The following is a 19,420-nucleotide window of genomic DNA, read 5'->3' on the forward strand; positions in this document are numbered from 1 at the left end:
GTATTACCTGGAAGGTAAAAAACCCACACATATATGACAAAAAATCACATCTGCGACAATAACCAGAAAGTTCTTTTTTGGGGGTGATTAAACAATGTTATTGGAAGGACAAACGAATGGGACATATCGGGTTTGAGTTCGAGGTTCTAACTTCACACAGCTAATTTTTTAGCAATCCATAAGTTTCGTAAGTTTCGTAAAACTGTATATGTTTTGCTCTACGTTAATATTCTCTTAAATGTCAGACCCAAATGATGTTCAAATGGTAGACGAGAGAGGGGCGGAGAGGTGTTTCCACTAAGGCACCTTTTCTTATCCAGACGGCAGTGGAGGAATTTCCGAGATAGAATCAACGGTGGCGTCTACAGATTCAGTAAGGTTGAACTACTTAGTGAACACCTTATAGTACTTTTACGATTTATTTGGAGCCCTGGCCTATAAGGAGTGGTTTATCCGGCTTCCTATTCTTGGAGTTATACTAAGGATCTAGCCCTCCAGGTTGGGGGTTGTGCCGTCGCGACGGGGTGACTTCCTGACCAAGTACAAATATCCTAGTTGCGAAGCACCAACAAGCCTCGGATACGGACGGATTTACTGTTGACAACCCATGCAAACGAATTAAGGAATTAAGCGGAGGCCCTAGACTGCTATGAAGTAGACATCACCGCCATTCAAAAAGAGTATGAAAAAGTGCGATATTTACTATGGTGAACTGTACCGAGAAAACCAACAGCGCTTATTTGGATGCGGCTTTGTAACAAGTCTTCAGCTATAGGTGCATCAACGAGCGTCTCATGACCATCAGCATCCGCAGTGTCCTAGCTTTACCTAGCTACGATATTAAAATTGTCTTGGGCGATTTTAATGCCAAGCTAGGAAGGGAAGACATCTTTGGTGGAATCGTCGGGAAAAACAGATTGCACGACAACACTTCTCAAAACGGATTCAGGCTCATAGATTTTGCTACGGGGCAAAACACCATGGTAGCCAGTACGCGTTTTCCACACCTCAGCATCCACAAAGGAACTCTCCAGATCAATCTACCGTCAACCAGACTAACCATATTGCGATTGATGCGACGCTAGACACGCTTTCAGCATCATGAATGTACAAAATTTCCGAGGACCTGACATCGACGTGCTCGTTGTAGCCAAGATAGCACTTCGGGTTTCCAGACCCAAGTCAAAACAGGGAGATGCTGGGAGAAGATACAACATCGAACGGCTATAATCGCAAGAGATCGCCAAATCCTTCTCTGACCGAGTTACAAGTAACATCTCTCACACTTCTCTGCCGCCAACGCAAAGTATCGAAAACCAGTATCACCATTGCCAAGATGCAATCAGAGAAGCTGTTTTTTGACGTGCTTCGTTTCAAGCAGCTACCAACAAGGAACCCCAGGTTTAAAGAGGAATGTCGGCAGGCAAATGCAGCCAAACAACAGGCTCGTAAAGCGGCGCTGCATAGAAGGACGACAGCTGCTCATGAGTTCCATGAGCAGAAAAGGCGAGAAGAACACCGGCTTTTCAAAAGGAAAAAGAGAGTAGAAGAAGCGTGCGGTCGAAGATGTTGAGAGGGTCAAAATGAGGAATGAAGTTCGAAAATTTTATGAGCAGGTGAAACGGAATTCACGAGTGCATAAAGCTCAAACCAATAGCCAAACGAAAGTGGAAACATCATAGTGCAACCGCAGTCAATGCTGGCGATATGGACGGATGACTTCTGCAGATTGTACAACCGCGACGATGAACCTAATTTCGCTGTCAGGCAGGGTGATCCATTTAGCATGGACGACAACAAATAATTCCGCTTTCCCGACTTAGACGAAGTATAGATTGTCATATCTAAGCTAAGGCCTAACAAAGCCACTGAAAGCCGAGCTTATCAAAGCAGCTAGAGATAATTTGTTTAGGAGCATGCACCAACTTACCTGTAAGATACGGTCGGTAAAGGGAATGCCCGATGAATGGAACCCCAATATTGTTTGCCCAATCCTAAAAAAGGAGACCCTCTAAACTCCACCAACTATAGAGGAATCAGTCTACTTAACATCGCTTACAAGCTCATTGTCAACAACCTGATAGGTCCTTATCAGTGTGGTTTTAGGCCAGGAAAGTCCACACTCGATCAAATATTCACATTACGGAAGATCCTGGAAAAACCCCAAGAACATCAAATCGATACCCAACATCTTTTCATCGATTTCAAGGCCGCATATGACAGTATCTACAGGGACGAGCTGTATAGAGCCATGCCTAGTTTTGGCATTCCTGCCAAACTCGTCCGTTTGTGCAGGATGACCCTGAAAAATTCACCCTGCTCCATAAATGTTGGAAACAACTTAACTTAACCTTTCGATGTCAAAAATGGTTTTAGTCAATGTCATGCAATTTTTTTAACATCTTACTTGGCAACACTAAAGACAATATCTTTCAAAAGTATGTCCAATTACTAGCAAATGCAGTTGACATTGGCATAATCGGAACTCAGCGTGATGTCAATGGGGCTTTTGCGAGTATTGAGGCAGATGCGGCAAAAATGGGTTTAACGGTTCATTAGGGCAAAACAAAGTAAATGCTGTCGTCAAGAAAGGAATTACAACACAGACGTCTCGGTCAAAACGTCAAACAACACCAGCGCTGAGATCAAACGAAGAATAACTCTTGCTAACCGCTCATTCTTTGGGCTAAGAAAGCAATTGAGTAGCAAAGCCCTCTCTCGAAGGACCAAAGTCTCGATATATAAGACCCTCATCAGAAGAAGCACCTTAGGTCGTTTCGTTCTTCGTGCGATCTACGGTCCAGTATCCATAGAAGGGGAGTGAAGGAGAAGATGGAACGACGAGCTGTACGGACTGTACAGCGACGTAGACTTAGCCAGAGCCCAGGAGGGTAAAAGTCCAACGACTATGATGGCTGGGTCACGTAGTGCGCATAGAAACCAATGCTCCGCCCTGAAAAGTCTTCGAATCCACACCCACAGGACAGCGCAGTAGAGGAAGGCCGCGAATCAGGTGCACACAAGTGGAATGTGACCTCACCCAACTTAGAGCTCAAAACTGGACACATCTAGCTATCGACCGAGCTAGATGGAGAAGTTTGTTGGGTGAGGCCCTAGTTCACACTGAACTGAAAATTCGGGCAGTCTATTATCTATCAACCTGATTTTTTTTAAATTTATTCAAAATGTTGATGTTATTATTGTATTAGAAACTTTTTTAGAAGAAAAAAATGAAAATTAATTTTTAAAATATTTTAAAGTTATGTGCAAGTAGATCTTATGTACACGGCAGAGCCAGTGGTGGAATGTTATGTGGGGTTAAAAAAACTTTAAATTGTGAATTTGTAAGATTTATAAACAGAGAAAACAGACCTGTTTTTCAAATTTTAATAACTTAAAATATTTAATAGTTCCCGTGTATTTAAACTATAATAACTGGCAGAATGATTTTGAAGCTTTAATAGACTTTGTGAATAATTTAAATTTGGAAAACATTATGATAATTGGAGACCTTAATGCTCGAATTGGAAATTATCAGAATATATCTATTCAGAACCTTTACACTCAAAATACATTATTCGAAATAAGAAACTCAAAAGATAATAATTTGAACCGCAGTGGCTCCCTATTGAGTTTTTTGAAAATCTTGGACTATTCGTGCTTAATAGAGCAACCAAAAGTGATACCGTGGCAGAATTCACATTTATTAGTAGCCAAGGACAGTCAGTTATTGACATTTGTGCATTCTCGTCAGACTGGATAAAATTATGTGCAGACTTCAAAGTGAGTGTAGCAAATTTTTCTGCTCATTTACCAATACAAGTTGAATTTATGTTTCCGGTTGAAGCTCCCCAAAGAATTCCAAGTTAATTTCTCAAGCTCAAATGGAAAGAAATTAATGATCATCTTTACAAATCTCATTTAAATTACAACTGCAGTTCCTTGCCTTCTCCATCAACATCCGAAATTGACCAATTAGACGAAAAAATAATAAATGTGATTAAAAAAATCAATTCTATCTCACATATCAATAACACCCATTCATTGATTCCACGAAATATATCGTACGATAACGATTGTAAGAGCCTATCTTTTATGTATCTGAAGCTTTTTAGATCTACAGATGCCTTGTTTTTCAGAAATCTCTACCTTCGGGTCAAAAAGGAATACAAAGCGCTTTGTGCCAATATCTTTGCCTTCATAAGATGAAAAACAATAAAGCTCCTGCAGTCACTGACTAGCTGTCGTGCTGTAAGCATTGTTTCAACCTGCGGCTTTCTATTGTGTGCAAGTTCATACATTTCATACATTTTTTCCACTCTCCGTTACATACTTAAAGAATATTACTTCTTTCTCTTTTACTCCTTTTGTAGTACCCAGTTCCTACTCATCTCGCGAGTGATAGTGTTTCTTAACCATCATGGCCCAAGGGCCGAAAATGAAAACGGGAAATAGGTTCAGCGCGCTTGGTGAAGTCGAATTTTCCGAACCCCAGTCGAAAAGAAATAAAATAACATTTAATCCCCTTGAACCATTCCCCAATCTCCCTAAAACCATCAATTATAAAAACCCTAGATTTATTGTTATTGCCCCTCAAAAGTGAAAATAAACCTCTTTCATCAGTGAGAATTTTTACATTGAGAAAAGCTATAGATGCCATAAGCACTGAATATGAGCAGATCTCACAACTCAGAGACGGTAAAATATTAATCCTTACTAAAAATAAAAATCAAACCTTTGTCCCGTCACGATCACCTTGCATAACCAGCTCACCTCGTCTAAAGGCATAGTCTACGCTCCCTGTCTTAGTAACGAGGCAGATATTATATTGGAAATGAAAATGCAAGAAGTAACGGATGTCTACAAATTTACAAAACAAGTAGATGGAAACCAACGTCCAACAGGATTGATGCTTTTCACTTTTGACACTTTTCAAACTGGGATACTGTTGAAATCGGCTGGTACAATGCCAGGGTCACTGAATATATTCCTAATCCCATGCGGTGCCGGAACTGCCAGTTACTTGGGCACACCACCAAACGATGCAACGGTACCCCCATGTGCCAGATATGTAATCTTAAACCACATGCTAACTCGGAGTGTTCCAGAACTTTGTGCGCAAATTGCCTCGCCTCCCATCTCGCTTCATCCAAAGACTGCCCAAAGTTCAATCAAATGAAAGAAATTTTAAAAATCAAAAGTCAGAAAAAGTGCTGTTTAGCAGATTTTAAACGCATCTACAATGACCAGTTTCCCTTCCAACTTAATTTGTCCTAGCAAACTGAAAGGAAAGACACCAGGAAGAGATAAGCTTTCATATCCTATGTTCAAAAATCTACCGACGGAGATAAGAACGATGGTTCTTATCGAACTCTTTAACAACGTTTTTGACATGAGTGTGATTCCTCAGTACTGAAAAGCCGCCACAGTCATTCCAATTCCCAAACCCAACAAAGAGATTAATAAACTCGATGGGTATAGACCTATCTGACTGTTACCATGCATCTCAAAGATTCTTGAAAAGATTATAGCTAAGCGTCTCCTCTGGTATACAGAATCCAAAAAACTCATTGCCTTAAACCAAATTCAAACCAAAAAGGGGATGTCAAGATGCTTTGTTTCATATTGACAGCTATATTTCGAACGCTAACTCAGCCAAAAACCACGTTTCAATACTCTCACTCGACTTCCAGAAAGCCTTTGATCTTGTTCTAAAAAAGCTGAGAGAGCAAATAGGTCCCAAAATGTTTGGGTACATAAAATCTTTCCTTTCTAATAGAAAATTTTGTGTGAGGGTAAATAACTCTCCAAACTTTCCTCTACACAATGGCATCCCATAGGAATCAGCACTTTCAGTAATGCTCTTTTCTATTGCATTTGATTTGATCAGCAACATTATATCTAAATATAAAATTCTTGATCATTGTTGTTAAGCTGATGACGTATACATACTTTGTAAAAACAATGATTTAGATACAACTAAAACTATTTGTATGCAAGTATTAAAAGATATTGCAGATTGGTCCACTTTTTCCGGTGCCAACATTGCATTACAGAAGTGTAAAACATTTCATATATATAGGAAAAAATCTTGCCCTAACGTAAAATTACAAGCTGTAAATAATTTAAGTATATAAGGATTAACTTTTAACAATAAATTTAAATGGACCGATCACTGTATAAAACTAAAAAAAACACTTGCTGCAAGGATTAACATTATCAAATATATATCTTCAAAAAAATGTAAAATTCACATAAATACACTTTGTTACCTTACAAACATAATAAAACCTACATACCATCAAGCTGCAAGACGATCAATCAACGCATTCCAAACTACACCAATCAAAAACATATTAGCTGAATCCGGTTGCACTTAATGGGAGATATGAGGAAACGATTTTAAAATCAGCTCTTGTTCCCCTCCAGATCCGTTATAAACAAAGATGCTAATTCAGCCCTTCGACCCACACGCCAAAAAAGAATCATATCAGCAATTTCATGTATATGGAACCACATATCAACCTTTAACTTGCCCCCTAAAACCTCCATTATTCGAACATCATCATACCCTCCCTGGATGTGCAGACCAGAATCTATACACCAAAAATCTTTTACCGAAAAGTATTCGACACCATAGAAAAAGAACCCATAAGCAGGAATTGGAAATTCATATTCTCTGACGGTTCTAAAACAGAGCACCACACAGGCTTTGCTGTAACATCACAAAATGGCAAAGTACTCAGGATAGGTCTCCTTCTTGAATACTCATCAGTTTCTATCGCAGAAGCTCTAGCTGTCTACGAAGCTTTAAAAGCAACGCCAAAGGACACTGTGTCGTATGCACAGACAGCCTCTCGGTCATCCATGCTATCATGAACTTGAATAACAGCTCCCCATCAATCACAATTCTTAGGGATATTGTTATCAAGACAGCAAACAAAGCAAAAATTATGTGGGTCCCTGCCCACATCGGCATCATGAGTAACGAATACGCCGACAAAGCTGCGAATTCTGATAACAAATCCCCCTCCTTCTTACTTAATACATTCGATGAGCCGGATCTTATAAGAACCATCAGAACTAAAATCGAGGCAAAGATGGACGACATATACCCACCACTACTCTAATATCAATATCCTTTTAATGTAAATAATGAGTGTGATTATTTATTGATTCGCTTTTAACTGTTAATGAACAAATGAACAATTGTAAAAATAGTTTAAATAGAACACTCGATCTATTGTTTGCAGATAAAGACTTAAATTTGTTCGTAAATAATTCTATTTTTCCAATATTTCCAAACACTTTACATCACATTGCTTTGATTTTTGAATTTAAAATACTGAACTTTTTCAAACCAAAAATGCTTTTTTAAATATAGATATAATTTCTCCAAAGCTAATTTTAACAACATTGCGAGTTATATTGATAATAATGTAGTACTGCCTTCAACTTTTATTCAATCTTCGAAATTATCAAGTTTTTACAACAATTTTCTTAGTTCTCTTAAGACAGCCATCGATCTATTTGTTCCTAAAACTAAGTTGAAAAATGCTTCTAAGCCTCCTTGGTATAACAGTCGATTAGTGTCGATTAATTAATTTAAATAATAAAAAGAATAAAGCTTATAAATGTTTAAGAAAGTGTTATTCTGATGCCAATTTGCGCAGCATTTATAATGAGTGTGAAATGAATTTCAATGTTCTAAATAAATTTTTATATAAAAACTATATTTACTCTTTGGAATCCAAGTTAAGAGTTAATAGGAAATGTTTTTGGAGTTTCATTAAAAGTAAAAAAAAATCTAATGGATTCCCTAAAAGTACGCAATATTTAGGTTCGACTTTAACAAGTCTACCATCTATTTGAGATGCCTTTGCTAAGTTTTTTAAGTCAAATTATATTGATTCTAATAATGTCACTAACGGCTCTTTTTGTCAGTCTCTAAATAAAAAAAATGTTCCGTCGCTCTGTCTAGAGTTTTGTGTTTTGTGTTTAATAGTTCGTTAACATATGGCGGAGCAAAATCGCATCGTCACCTCCAAGTGGTGCCCGCTGGATAACCGTAAGGTGAACTAACGACGAGCGTTGGATCTATTGAATCCAAGAGCTGAGACACCTGAGCTACCTTCTCAGGAATTAGGAGCAAAAGATAAGATAATCGCTCTGAAGAACCAGTTCTGCAAGAAACCTAAATAGAAGAGGTAACTGAGCTATTTATGGAACTAAACAAAAGTTACAAAAATAAAAACAAATATGGCAATGAGTAAAACAAATAGATATAATACCCCAGGTGGCAATCCAGATAAACTGGTAAATCCACTCTCTTCGGAGATCGGTCCTATGGATTCTGGGGAGGACCAATTATTGCTTCTAGGAAATAGACGGAGTTCAAAAACACTAAGAACTCCACCAAAAATATCACCAAGGGTTACTCCATCGAAACCCCCAACGCAAAAATCAAATGACATAGAAGTCATTAACGAAAAAGGAACCATCCATGAAAAGATCGAAACAAAAGATCAGCAGTGTTTCACAAAAAACAACGAGATCCACCAAGTTGAATCCGAAAATTATTTCGATAAATGGCAAATAGAAATCTTAGCCAGAAAACAACTTGAAGCCCTTGTTGAAAGTCTTCAGCAACAAGTGAAGAGACTCGAAGAAAAAGTCAGCTTGCTCGATAAAAAGTCCGTGAAAGACAATATATCAAGTCAAAAGTCACCAGTAGTGAAAAGCCCACAAAAAACTGCTAATGAGTTTCATACTGATGAGGAAGAGCTCCTCCTTGAAACTGAAGGAAACCGAAATAAACGTAAGTCAAAGAAACGAAAAGCAGAGAGTAGCCCAGAGGCTGTTATAAAATGTCAGCAAACAGGTTCAAAATCAGATACTGCTACAAAAATGAGAGCATCCAATAAAGAAATAAGAGATTTACCCCAAAATAAGTCTCACGTTAAAGGTACCAGGCAAACTGCCCCACCCCCAATTATGATCTCCGGATTGGCAATGTTTGGCGAGCTAAAGAGCATAGTAGAAAAATGCACGAATAAGGCATGTAAATATACATCATACAATAAAGACAATTGGAAAGTCATTGTTGAAGACGCCGATGCGTATAGATCTGTCACTGAAGAATTGAACAAAAAGAAAATTCAGTGGCACTCGTACGAAAATAAAGCTACAAGATCGATAAAAGTAGTAGCAAGAGGCCTTCACTCTTCATGTGTTGCCAAAGAAATTGTCGAAGACCTTATACAAAAAGGCTTTCAAGCTCTCGATGCCAATAATCTTATTAAAAATGAGATAGTAAAAGACTCCACTGGGGTATCAACGACAAAAAAGAGATCTCTACCTTTATTTATGCTCACGTTTGAAAATAAAGAAAGTCTCGATAAGATTTACAGTATTAAATCAATTATGGGCATAGTTGTCAAAATTGAACCACTGCGAAAGTCGAAAAGTGTTCCACAATGTAAGCGCTGTCAAGCCTTTGGGCATACACAAAAATACTGCAATCGCGAGTTCGCTTGTGTTAAATGTGAAGGCAGACATGCAACCAAAAACTGTCCCATGGGCAGAGAACAGAAAGCGAAATGTGTTAATTGTCAAGGCAATCATCCTGCAAGTTACAGAGGATGTCCAGTAGCAAAAAAGTTCCAAGACACAAAAAGAAAAAAACAAAACTGGGAACAAGTTTAGAAACTCAACCAACACAAAACCAGTAGTTGAAAGCAAAAAAGTAACGGTCGATAACATTACTAAAAATCAACCGGGAAAAGCAATTGCACTAAGCAAAAGTGATGAAAATAAATCCTATTCCCAGATTGTAAAAAATGTGCGGAAGAATGAGGAAACTTCTATAAAAGAAATGCTGGAACTCATCCTGAAAAGGATTGACCAACAAGATTTAAACATAAAACAGCTAAGCGAAGAAGTCGCTCTTAAAAAACAATGATGGACAGAACACTCAAAATCGCAACATGGAATGCAAACGGTCTCTTACAGCATGTATCAGAACTAAACATCTTTTTAGACATAGAGCATATAGACATTTGTTTGGTGTCCGAAACCCACCTCGCTATTGAACAAAATCTTGATAATAAATTACCAAACTATACATGTTACCACGCTCCGCACCCAGCTGACAAAGCTAGGGGAGGATCAGCAATACTTATAAAAAAGTGCTTAACACACTTTGAAGAACCAAAGTTTACTAAAGAAAACATGCAAGTAACAACAATTAGTATTGGTATAAAAAAGAAAGAATTCAAAATAGCAGCTATATACTGCCCTCCGAGGCGCTCTCCAACTGAAGAAGACTATGCAGAACTCCTACATTTGTTAGGACATAACTTCCTTGTTGGTGGCGACTTCAATGCTAAACACACCCAATGGGGATCTAGGCTCATAACAACAAAAGGTAAACGGCTATACCAAGCAGGCCGAAAATACAACTGCGAATTTTATTCTTCTGGTTCGCCAACATATTGGCCATCTGATACTAACAAAATACCAGACCTTATAGACTTTTTCGTAGTTAAAGGTATTAAACGAAATCATATAAGTGTCGAAGGTAATTATGATTTATCATCAGATCATACTCCAGTAATTTTATCACTGAGCGAAACAGAAATAATAGAAAAAAGTAATCCCAAGCTCGTGAATAACAGAACAAACTGGAACGAATTCAGAGACAAACTTGAAAATTTTATAAACCTAAGATCCCCTATGCAAACAATTGAACAAATTGATCATGAAGTAGAACAATTTATTGCTGATGTGCAGCAGGCTGCAGAAGAAAGTACTCAAACTATTTCGAATGCGAGAGAAAAAGAAATAAAATATCCTATCGAAATAAAGGAGTTGATATTGGAAAAAAGAAGAGCTAGAAGAAAATGGCAATCCACGAGATTCCCAGATGATAAGGTAGTTTTTAACCGTCTTAACAACGAATTAAAAAAAAGAATCTGTGAGTTTAAAAATGATTCACTAAGTAGATTCCTGAAAAGTCTGACGACGGATGCTTCTACAGAATACTCCTTATGGAAAGCAACTAAGCGCCTAAAAAGACCTCAGACACAAAACCCGCCGATAAAATCTCAAGATGGTAAATGGATCGGAAACCCGAAACAAAAGGCTGATCTCTTTGCTGAACATCTCGCGAATGTTTTCAAGCCATTCCCAGCAAGCACAGCTACAGATCCCTTACAGTTTGTTGACAGAAACGACGAATGTGAAATACCTTTTGTCACGCTCAAAGAAGTAAGAAGCATGTGTCAACATAAGCTGTCAAACAAAAAATCACCAGGGTACGATCTTATAACTGCTCAGGTTCTGAAAGAAATGCCTCTTATAGCCTTCAAGAAACTCCAATTTATAATAAACGCATGCCTTAAACTAAGATATGTGCCACATCATTGGAAAATTGCGGAAGTCATTGTTATACCTAAACAAGGTAAGCCACCAACAGAAGTTACATCTTACAGACCAATATCGCTTATACCAATCATGGCAAAAGTTTTTGAAAAACTGCTACTGAAAAAGGCTTAACAAAATAATTGAAGAAAGAAGACTAATTCCGAGCCATCAGTTTGGATTTAGAAATAAACATTCCACGATAGACCAAGTGCATCGAATATGTTGTGGAAAAGGCACTTGAAGAAAAATAAGTATGCTCGTCTGTATTCTTAGATGTTGCTCAAGCTTTTGACAAGGTTTGGCACTTGGGACTTGAGTACAAACTGCATAGGGACTTCCCCAGGCAGTACTACGAAATACTGAAATCCTACGTTACGAACCGACTCTTTAGAGTACGGTACAACCAAAATTACTCGGAACTTAAGAAAATTGAAGCCGGTGTACCACAAGGAAGTGTCCTAGGACCAACCCTGTATCTGTTATATACAAGGGATATTCCAGTGGACATCAACGCTATCATGGCCACCTTTGCTGATGATACTGCAATATTGGTGCCAGATAAATCCGTTACGAAGGCTACACAAAAATTGCAAAATGCAGTCGATAAAGTTAGTGATTGGACGCACAAATGGCGTATCAAATTAAACGAAACAAAATCGACGCATATAAACTTTACAAACAAAAACATAAACAATGTTCCAATTTTTATAAACAGTACAGAAGTACCTTACTCCAATACCGCCAAATACCTTGGAATGAATTTGGATGCAAAGCTTAAATGGAAAGAACACATCAAAAAGAAAAGAGAAGAACTAAACTTGAAGTACAGAAAAATGTACTGGTTAATAGGAAAGAACTCTGACCTATCTATCCAGAACAAACTAATGTTATATAAGCAAGTATTGAAACCCGTTTGGACATATGGCATCCAACTATGGGGCTGTACAAAGAAAACAAATGCTGAACCCATCCAAAAATTCCAAAGCAAGGTCCTTCGTGGAATAATAAATGCCCCTTGGTATATAAGAAATAGCGATCTACATCGTGACCTTCAAATTGAAATGGTTACAGAAGTGGTTAAGAAACACGCTGTATCACACAATAAGCGGCTGCAAAGTCATACTAACTCTGAAATGGAGACCGTATTAAATGTACGAGACAATGTTCGGAGATTAAGAAGAACCAAGCCTCATGAGCTGATGGGCTAAAAGCTACGGGAAAGTGTTATAACCTTAAACTTCCCCCAATGCGATTTTAAAAATTAAGAAATAAAAATCATTTGTCGATCTTTCATAGATTGGTCCTGATTCACCGGTGGTTTTAGTGCGGTAAGAGTCCCACACTACTCGGTACCGATTCTTACCGAGTGTCTTTTGAAGATTTCCATCGGATATAAAAAAAAAAAAAAAAAAAAAAAACATATGGTGTATTTTTGCCAGAATGGAAAACGTCCTTTGTTACTCCTATTCACAAATGTGGTCCAAAACAGGAAATAACAAACTACCGACCTATTAGTAAATTGTCCTCGATACCAAAAGTATTTGAAAAAATTGTTTGCGATAAATTGAATTTTTTATTAAAAGTAATCATATCCCCGTACCAACACGGTTTTGTACCCGGTAGATCAACTTCCACTAACCTAACCATTTTCACGCATTGTATTCTCAATTCATTAGAAAAGGGTTACCAAGTGGACGTTATCTACACCAATTTTGCAAAAGCGTTTGATAGGGTGCATCATAAAATTTTATTAAAAAAATTAGAGAACATAGGTTTTCATTCCAACATGCTAAAATGGCTGACAGCTTATCTTACAGGGCGCAGTCAACTCGTTTCAATTGATTCGATTACCTCTCATCTTTTTTCTGTAACTTCTGGCGTTCCGCAAGGGATTCATTTAGGTCCAATGCTGTTCCTTATTTTTATTAATGACCTACCTGATGTCCTTACAAACTCAATGCGTCTTATGTTTGCGGATGATTTAAACTTTTTTAGACGTGTAAAAAACTTAACAGACTGTACACTTCTCCAAAATGATTTAACTTATCTTATCAAATGGTGCAATATAAACCAATTAGCTCTAAACATATCCAAATGTCAATGTTTTTTGTTTACACGTCGTTTGTTACCTATCGTTTACGACTACAATATGCAAAGTCATGTCCTTGATAGAGTTTCTATTGAAAAAGGCCTTGGATTCATTTTTGATTACAAGCTAAACTTTGTACAACATACAGAATTCATGGTAAACAAAGCCAACTCTATGTTGGGTTTTATTTTTCGTAATTCGTTTGGTCTTAAGGACCCCTACACACTCAAAGCCTTTTATGTGGCTTATGTTAGATCAATCCTTGAATATTGCTGCGTAGTGTGGAATCCTCATTACAATGTTCATATTACAAGAATAGAAAATGTCCAAAAAAAATTTACAAGATTTGTAGTACACAAACTAGGCTGGAACATTGAAATGCCTTCGTATAACATTAGATGTCAGCTTATTGGTATGCAGACATTAGAAAATCGCCGTAAGATGTTTGCCATAAATTTTGTCAGAGATATTTTATCATATCATATTGATTGTCCTTATTATCGCTTATTGATCTTTACGCTCCTTCTAGAGAACTAAGAATTCGAACATTATTCCGGGAAAACGTTCATAGAGTAAATTATGCGTTTAATGAACCCATTACTCGCATTGTTAGGGAGATTAATAATGTATCACTTAATATAGATTTTAATTTTCATTTGAGTCGAAACTCATCCAAAAATATGTTAAACTTGTACTTTTTAACAAATTGAATAATGTAATAAAATAATTGTAATTTGTTTTTGTATGTAGCTTTAATTTTATAATGATTCAACGAATATTTTAAAAATTTCATTAGTCTATTTGAGATTGTAAACTCTAATTGATATTAAATAAATAATAAATAAAATATTTAAAAAAAACCCCACCCATATTCCCAGCTACTATACTCAAGGAAACTATCACAAATTTCGTTCGTCTTCGTTTAGGCCACACATCTTTAACTCACCAACATCTTCTAAAAAAAAAGAAAACCCACCGATCTGCTCTACTTGCACAGTAACAATGGACATGCCACACCTACTAGCCCACATAAACCGAATTTTATCTAACAAAAATGTTAACATTTACGAACTACTTAAAAACATAAATGTACAAAACCTAGAAAGTATTAAAAAATTAATTTTAAAACTTACCTTTAAATTATAAATCTTTATCAGCCAGCCGAACGACTTGTTCTCTTTAATTTTTTGTACTAACTTAGCAAATTTAAGATTACTATGTTAGTCTGTATAAATAAATAAATAAATTAAGCTCCTGGCATAGATGGAATTACAGTAGAATTCTACAATAATAGCACAATTCAATTCAAGGATTACCTTCTATCATACCTCAACATATTATACAGTGATTCTTATGTGCCACACAACCTAAACAAAGCAGTTATTTTTGCAATTCACAAGAGCGGTAATGTTACTCTACCGGAAAGCTACAGAGGAATTCCTATTTTAAGCACTTTGAGGAAGATTCTTACTTCGATTCTATACGAAAGGCTTACCAAATGGATCGAGGAAAAAAACCTTTTGAGTATGTTCCTAGCTGGTTTTCGGTCGGGCTTCTCAACCATAGATCAAATATTTGGTTTGACAAGCATTGCAAGAAAATCCATTAATAAAAAGAAAAAACTATACGCTTGCTTCGTAGATTTCAAGGCAGCATTTGACAAAGTTAATGCACAGGCTTTGCTGTACAAGCTTTCGGCGATAGGAATCTATCGAAAATTTTTGACCACGTACTCTAAATTTTTTGTTTCATCTAGTGCATCTGTTTGGGATGGAACGGACTTCATAGAATGATTTGAAACAACTGCAGGTATTCCATAGGGCTGTATTTTAAGCCCATTACTTTTTGCTTTGTTTGTTGACGACATTTGTGTTATACCTACTTCCAGGAGGGATATCGTTTGCTGATATACAAATTAAAGTTCTGTTATATGCTGATGACTTAGTACTACTCGCCGAAAACCCTTACACTCTGCAATTACAAATAAACAGGCCGAATGCATTTTGCTAGCAATGGGGGTTAGTCATCAATACAAGAAAGACAAAGGTGATGATTTTTTAAGCACGTCAAAGGAGAAGACAACCCGACGAAATGTGGTCTCTCAATAATGTAAACATCGACGTTGTGCAAGAATTTAAGTGCCTGGGTGTTTAGATTACCCACAATCTCAATTTTTAAAAACATGCCAAACAAAAAAGTAATGAAGAACTAGCCTTTAGTATGATGTGGACTAGGTACTGTGCAAACCAAGATGTTTGAATCTGTGCAGAGATATTTCTTCAAACGATTATTCAGACTACCTAAATCAATCCCTAACTATGCTATCTATGTGGAATCTTTATATAATTATTGCAAACACGCATTAACCTTCCTTAACAGTTTCAATATTTAAATCATTTAAAATTCAAAATTGTTAATACTTTTGTGTTTCAAATAATTTCAAAATTTTGTGTTTCAAATCATATTAAAATTGAGTTAACGCTATCAAAATCTAGTGTAAAATTAATAAGAATAACAATAAACATACAAATTTATCTTTTTTCTCACAACCTTAACTTTCAATTAAATAAGAATTATAACCGATTTAAAAATACTAATACATACATACTATGTATATTATTAGCAATTTTCATTTTTTATTGTTCACTTCATAATCAAAATTGTAATGAAATGTCACATCAGGGAGACGGCAGAAAAGCCATTTTCTTATTCTTAAGAAATGAAATTAGTAAACCATTTTTTGTATAATAAAAAATGTATCTATCTCACAGAACTGTAGTGCCACCTTAAGGGAGTACGTAAGTCAGACCCAATTTCTTGAAGTTTCAACAAATTCAATTGAAACATCTCCAAGTTCGATTGTTCTTGTTTCTCCACTTCTTATGAAGAAGACCAAGAGCGCTTCCTTTATAAATTTGAATATCAAGAGCATACAAATATTTCGGTGAATTCAAATAGGTATATCTTCGAAGTTTTATATAAAGGGAAAACAAGAGCGTTTATTCGTAAGCCAAACCTTTGCTTGTACCTTAAGTGTGTAGTAAATCCTTTACAAATCACATCATAATTGTTAAAATAGGTGCACATAACAGACTTTTTCAAAAGGATAGGAAAAACAAGAAATTTCGTGTATTCAACAAAGCGTTTGTTAAACAAATTTTGTAGGAAGTTCATTATTTAAGGTGTTAATTACCTACCGATTAAACTAATCAACCGTCAAAATCTAAATCCATCATGCACAAAAACCATTTTTTTTAACAAAATTAAATGTTTTACAACTATAAAATTTTAAATTTGCAATAATGCTTATTGAACTAAGTATATATAAATAAATAACAAAATAGTAATTTACAACATAAACGAGTTGCTACTAAGAAAATTTTAACCTGGGATCGAATTTCTCTTAATGATAAACTATGTATAACGACAGGTACATTTTCTGTCTCAGGTTTAAATGAGGCAGGGATCTTGTTTTTTTTTTAATAGCTTATTTTCTATAGCTTTTTTTTGATTTTTTATGGGAAATCAAAATTTGTTACTCAAAACAAAACCCAAATAATAAAAATATGTAAGTAGCTACTTATTTTCAATGTCAGTGACTATGAATATGAAATTTGAATGTATCCTTAAAAATTATTTAAATAATAAATTAACAAACCTTCAATGAATTTCCTGGCAGCAAGATCTGGTTCATATAATATTTTGAGCGGAAAAGAATTCTTTTTCAACAGAAGCAATTTTGTAGCCTAACTCTCTTTTCTGTTATCCATTAAAATAGCACAGGATATGATAGCAATTAAGAAATACAGGAACACATAAGACCCCGTTTTCGAAGTTATTTGCCTACTTTTTCACACAATATTACACACAATACAGCCACAAACTTAAGCTTATGCCATTAAACGACAATAATTTAACTATGATTTGAACAAAACAAAACACTGCACTTTATTTGTAGCCATTATGAATGTGCATCGAGCTTGGTTATTCCAACTGTTCTACTCGCCAAGCAACAGTTCTTTAGAGTAAACTAACTACCAACGGCTTCACAACATTTGTTTAATGAAGTTTTGTTGCAAAATGCATAACCTTTTTTCAGATATTTTTTTTATTTTGTTTATCTAGAAAGCAACTGTGATAACCGATGTCCCTATTAAATTATTATTACTTTATTTCCGTGAGCACTGAGCAATAACATACTGAAGTAGAACAAAAACACGAAAAGAAAATGAAGACTGAATAAAAAAGCAAAATAGGTTTCTAACCAGGAATTATTTTCATGGATATAAGAGCGAACATTTTAAAGCCTCGATATTTCTAACAAAAACAAACTTTCGAAATGAAGTAGAACATTGTTTATGCAGCACTTTAATTACAGGTGTAGCAATATAAGTATTCAAAACTATTTAAAGTACAAAAATTCCAACACTGGTACTGGCGTTTCTTTTCATTGCCTTGCATACCCACAACTAAATTTTTGACAGGTGTTATGTACAGTCGGATATGAAAATGTTAGCTGTAGTAATGGGTACGTTCAATGCAATAATAGGAGAACTGTATTCAAAATGTATAGTGGAACTATGAACATGGACAAATTATTAGGCCAGTTTATATTTCTCAGTTCTTAGACATTTCCGTATTTTGAGATATATAAACAAAATTCGTGATCAGCGGTCTCCAACCATCCGATCCTACATAGTTATTTTCTGTCTCCCGATTGGATAGGTGATCGTGATACGGTCTGCTTCCTCAATATAAGGAATTAATTTCGTTTATTGACATTTCAATTTTATTGTGCGTTTATAGATTTGTATGACCATCCAAAAATTCCAAAACACAATCATCGAGCTCCAATCCAAATTGGAAATAGTCTAAGATGTATGAGACAATTTTCGGAAATTTAGGCTAGGCGAGCACATGCAACTTTTAGTTTCGAAACTGTTTGGTTTCTAAAATGAGCACTATAGACTTATATAAGAGTCCACGCACATGACATATTGTCACCCATTCGTGCAACTTTTTAGTTTGTGTTTTGACACAAACTAGACTATCACTTCAACCCAAATCCTTAATTTTTGTCACAAGGAATCATACGTAGGTAACTGCGTGGACATTGAACTAAATCGTTGAATAATTTTCTGTAAGTGTAAGAGAGAGAAACATTTAGCCAATGTTTGCCTTTCACCAAAAATTGTAGTAAAAGAAGGTAAAGTGTGTATCACTGTATGTGTATGGCAATGAAGGACTAAAAAAATTACACAGGGTCTTAAAAATATATAAATGTTTGGTTTTTGCTTATACTGTTAATGAGCTTCTGTCAGCTCATACGTTCAAAATGTGATTTTCTTCTGGAATCTGTCGATAAATTGGGACATCGTATTGATGGTTCAAAAATTCATAGATTGGACAAGCACGTACATAGTTGCAATCCGATATACACATCACCTAACAACAGCAGCAGAACTTCATGAAATAAGTTCCTAGTTTTTGAGAACGCCGATTCACTTTACCCAAAAACGTCTTCTTTCGTAATTCGTATCCATGTGCCACAATTTTACGCCAAATTTTAAACATTTATCAAATTCATATTGCACTTTTATTTTATAAATGCATGTTTTTATTGAGCTTTCAAATTAATGAAAGTAATTAATATTTCATTAACGAAACACTCACTGGATTAAATCCGGTAAAATATGAAAAACTAAATAAAATAGAGTTTATTACTTTTTTTAAATAAAATTTGACAAAAATACAAAATATACACATTGAAAAAATTACAAATTTACATAAAAACTAATTGAAATTCCTCACTTAGTGCTGCTAACTATATGACAGTCTATATTTCTCAGTCGGATTAATAAAGCAAGGTAGGTAAGTGAAATATAAACAGAATTCACATAAATTTTC

General features: G+C 35.7%; 1 protein-coding gene across 1 annotated transcript in view; it reads right to left on the reverse strand.

Moving 5' to 3' along the window:
• Nucleotides 1-17,968, reverse strand: part of LOC129952594 (membrane-associated guanylate kinase, WW and PDZ domain-containing protein 2) — a 116,832-nt gene extending 98,864 nt beyond the window's left edge. The window contains exon 1 of the mRNA XM_056065266.1: nucleotides 17,172-17,968. The gene's annotated coding sequence lies outside the window, so the exon portion shown is untranslated. The remainder of the gene's footprint in view (nucleotides 1-17,171) is intronic.
• Between the last annotated feature and the right edge of the window lie 1,452 nt (nucleotides 17,969-19,420).

This window comes from Eupeodes corollae, chromosome 3, assembly GCF_945859685.1.
Source record: "Eupeodes corollae chromosome 3, idEupCoro1.1, whole genome shotgun sequence".
Lineage (NCBI taxonomy): Eukaryota > Metazoa > Arthropoda > Insecta > Diptera > Syrphidae > Eupeodes > Eupeodes corollae.